Genomic DNA, 5,000 nt, shown 5'->3' with positions numbered 1-5,000 from the left:
CACAGTGGGAGAGGACATTAGTCCTCGTGCACAGTGGTAGAGGACATGAGTCCTCCTCATGCAGTGGGAGAGGACATGAGTCCTCGTGCACAGTGGGAGAGGACATGAGTCCTCGTGCACAGTGGTAGAGGACATGAGTCCTTGTGCACAGTGGTAGAGGACATGAGTCCTCCTCGTGCACAGTGGGAGAGGACATGAGTCCTCCTCGTGCACAGTGGGAGAGGACATGAGTCCTCGTGCACAGTGGGATAGGACATGAGTCCTCCTCATGCAGTGGGAGAGGACATGAGTCCTCATGCACAGTGGGAGAGGACATGAGTCCTCGTGCACAGTGGGATAGGACATGAGTCCTCCTCATGCAGTGGGAGAGGACATGAGTCCTCATGCACAGTGGGAGAGGACATGAGTCCTCGTGCACAGTGGTAGAGGACATGAGTCCTCGTGCACAGTGGGAGAGGACATGAGTCCTCATGCACAGTGGGAGAGGACATGAGTCCTCGTGCACAGTGGTAGAGGACATGAGTCCTCGTGCACAGTGGGAGAGGACATGAGTCCTCGTGCACAGTGGGAGAGGACATGAGTCCTCGTGCACAGTGGGAGAGGACATGAGTCCTCGTGCACAGTGGGAGAGGACATGAGTCCTCGTGCACAGTGGGAGAGGACATGAGTCCTCGTGCACAGTGGGAGAGGACATGAGTCCTCGTGCACAGTGGGAGAGGACATGAGTCCTCGTGCACAGTGGGAGAGGACATGAGTCCTCGTGCACAGTGGGAGAGAACATGAGTCCTCCTCATGCAGTGGGAGAGGACATGAGTCCTCGTGCACAGTGGGAGAGGACATGAGTCCTCATGCACAGTGGGAGAGAACATGAGTCCTCCTCATGCAGTGGGAGAGGACATGAGTCCTCGTGCACAGTGGGAGAGGACAAGAGTCCTCATGCATCATCATTTCCAAAATAGGGCTTTAGGGCTTCAAGTGGTGGAAAAAACAGTACAGCTGGTTTGATTGATCCAAAAGGGAGGGGGTCTGCTTCCGAACTATACCTGAACCCAATAATCCCCCCCCCCCCACCTCCCCCCTCCCCCCTCATGTCAAGTCATTGGGTGAGAGAGGAGAGGAAAGGGGGGTGCATATATAGTCCAGCAAAGAGACAAGAGACGAGGGGAGAACTTGTGAACCATAGATGGACGGACGAACAGGCGGACGGACGGACGGAAGGACAGGTTAAAAGGACGCAAAGAATGAGCAAGATAGAGAGAGACAGAGAGTGACAGTGAGAGATGCTGGCGTATATATAGGGGACGGAGAGAGTGCAGGTCCTCATTCCCCCAGGCGGTCCCCCTTTGACTGTCCGTCCGTCCGGCCGGCCGTCTGCCCGTCTGCCTGCCTGCATATCATATCATGACATGACTCTCCCTTACAGAGCATGTTCTCTCTCTCTCTCTCTCTGTCAGCAGGTGTAGACATGGCTCTCTCTCTCTCTAGGTGTGGACATGGCTCCTCTGCCCACATATTGCTCATCTCCTCTTCATTTTGGCCACTCATACATTTATGGAGCGGTCCGGTGCGTCTCCCTGCGAGGCATTCAGGATTACCCACCGCACGCACGCACGCACGCACGCACGCACGCACGCACGCACGCACGCACGCACGCACGCACAGGGGGGGAGGGGAGAGAAGAGGGGCTGGTGAATTTAAGGGTGAAAAGACAAGCGCGCACAGGGACAGACAGAATCAGAGGCCCATGGGTCGGGTGAGTCAACATGCTCCACATTTCGGACTCTGCTACAACATTTTGAGTTTTCTTTTTTTTACTTCAAATGGTGATGTATTTGCCTCTGGTTCTGTCTGTATGGGCAGAAGTAGAAATGTAGAAATGTAATTTAGGGACAAATGGGTTCCAGCCACTATGAATGTCATTTACAATTCACATTGGCCCGGTTTCCCAAAGGACACCTCTTACACCAGAGGTGTCCTTTGGGAAACAGGGCCAATGTCATTAATTTCTTATACGTGGGGTTATAACGGGACACACTGCTGTTCGCCCTCATACTGTACTTGTGTGGAAGTGAGTCTGCGTGTGAATGGAGACAGGTCTCTTCCCTTTGCATTGGACCATGGGTGCTCAGCTGACAAGGTTAACTAAGATGAAATCCATCGAGGTGGAAGGAAGCAGCCACTCCAAAATAAAAGTTTGCAAGACACTGTCAGTCAGTTCTCTACCGAAGAGAATGGTAACCGACTGCCTGACAGACTGTGACAGGGTCTGGCAAACTTTTATTCTTTTAAAGTGCTGCTTTCTTCCACCTCAGTGGATTTCATCGTATTGAGTGTGTGTGTGTGTGTGTGTGTGTGTGTGCGTGTGTGTGGGTGTGTGTGTGTGTGTGTGTGTGCGTGCGCGCTGCGCGTGCATGCGTGCTTGCGTGCGTGTACACAGATATGTATCTTGGGTGTGTGTGCTTATGCGGGTGAACCATGTTGGAGCTGTCAGTTGTAATTTAAGACCCACTTTGGTGCAACACCCACATTTCAGTGTCTCTATCACTGAAGTTTGGGGTCTGTGCGTGAACTTGTACTTGTACTTGCGTGCTTGTGTGTGTTTACTGAAGTGCTAAAACCTGAGTAACCAGTAGATAAACACTACAAGGCCAAGGTCCACAGTCACGCATGCACCGCACATGCACGCACGGCACACACGCACACACACACACACACACACACACACACACACACACACACACACACACACACACACACACACACAGCAGGTATATATGCAATTCCAGCTTTAATGCAATTGATCAATTGACAATGCAAAACAGAAGGGAGAGCAAATGCTTCCCATTCACAGACCACTCGTGTAGTGGATTGTGTGCGCGGTCATTTTGTGTCTACAATGCAACTTTCTTTGTGACCCCCCCCCCCCCCCTACACACACACACACACACACACACACACACACACACAACCACACACACACACACACACACACACACACACACACACCAGCACCCCCGACCAGAGATGTAATAAGTAATGAGACTCGCGCAGCGCGGAAAGGGGGGGGGAAAGGATATTCTTTTCGTGTTCATTTGCTAATACATGGCCACTGATTCCTATATGTTTCCCTCCAATTACCAGCATTACTCAAAGTCACGGGCCCTCTGTGTGCATTTTTCATCTTTCACTTCCCGCGCGCTCTTCCATTAATTTGAATATCGCCCGAGCCGCCCCGAGAAAAAGCACTTCTAGGCAAACACAACAGTCACGCCTGGAAATGAGCGTGCTCTCTGATGTGTATTTTCCTCCCTCCCCCCCACCCCCCAATCCCACCCACATCACCACTCTGTCCAGTGTCTCTCTGTGGCGCTGCTGGGAGCAGTTTGAGTATACCGCTGAAGACGGCGGTCCCCCCCCCCCTCGCTGATGGGGGGGTGTGTACCGCGCAGGCTACAGTATATATACCGTCTGGACTGGTGTGAGTGCCGGCGTTGCCCCCTCGCGCCCTCCGGGGAGTCTGGGAGAATGAGTCCCCGTGGAGGTTTGTTTAAGCCATTTCGACCTGAGGACGGTTCTACAAAATGTCTTCTAAATCATGACAGTTTTCTTGAAAAACCCATGTTTCTATATATGTCAAGTGGTTTTCAAACATTTTCATGTCAGAAGGACCCCCAAAAATATATGAAATTGGCTGCCGACCCCATCTGAAAATATGTCCGTTCCAGGGACTCCCCCAGAAGCAAAGCTTTGAGTTAAATGTTCGCTCTGAAAGAATATATATATTCAAAGATTTGCACCACATTTTCACGATTGTTCAAAAATAGCAGACCTACAAGCTCGTAGCGCGGCACTCGGTGCCGCGCTACGAGCTTGTAGATCTGCTATTTTTCAAACAGCTAAAGCATAACATAATGCTTACAACACCAAAAAGGGGTTCCCGCCAAGAATGGGTTAAATGCTACAGGGAGTATTTGCCCCGGCCCCACAGACTCCTGCACTAATGGATATGTCGCCGTTATTGATAGCGGGACCGGAGGAAAGAATGCACATAAGCTTTTTTTTTTTGTGTGTGCACATTCATTATGCAGCGCAGGGGCCCGGGTGGTTGCACATGGTGGCAAGGGCAGCGGGCGCCATTTCTCTTTGGCCCTTGTGTTCCGTGTCTTGTGTTGTACACACAATCTCATTTTGCTTTCTTATTTTTTTCAGGGGCTAAAACGTTACTTTAATAAATCTGTATATTAAGCAATTACAACACTATATTTTGTATACGTATTGAGTTGACCCAGTGTTCTATAATTGGTCCACCCCCCCCCCCCCCCCCCTCTCCTCCTTTCATTTCTAGACCAAATCTCTTGGTGAAAAGAGATCTAGCTGAGCTTGTAGATCTTGCTATTTTGCCAAACGTCGGGTAGGGCCAAGCACTGCTGCTTGACAAGAGTTATACAGTAATTGCACGAATCTCAAATGTAACATATATCCTCTTTCCAGGTATAGGATTGGAATCTACGGATTGCACCTTTAAACGGCCCACACGGCCACACCTGATAACAAAACCGTCGGTGCAACATCCAGACTTCTGTTTAACCCATTTAGACCCGAGGACGATTCTACAAATGTCTTCAGTTTTCTGAAAAACCCATGTTTCTGTGTCAGTGTTTCTCAAACATTTTCATGTCAAGGACCCGCAAAAATATATGTAATTGGCCGCCGACCCCCATCTGAAAATATGTTGTATCAGGAACCCTGGAGTTAAAAACGTTCACTCTGAAAGAATATATATATATTCAAAGATTTGTGCCACATTTCGCGATTTTTTCAAAATAGCAGACCTCCAAGCTCGTAGATCTTGTAGATCTGCTATTTGCAATAGCTAAAGTATAACATAATGCTTAAAACACCCCAAAATGGGTTAATGATTATTCGATGCACACCGGCAAAAAAAAGAAATCACTGAAAACTGAAGATCTATACAAGCTCAAACACATTGCGAGCTCGTA

This window comes from Electrona antarctica, assembly GCF_951216825.1.
Source record: "Electrona antarctica genome assembly, chromosome: 15".
Classification (NCBI taxonomy): Eukaryota; Metazoa; Chordata; class Actinopteri; order Myctophiformes; family Myctophidae; genus Electrona; species Electrona antarctica.
Note: the sequence above shows the minus strand (reverse complement) of the source record.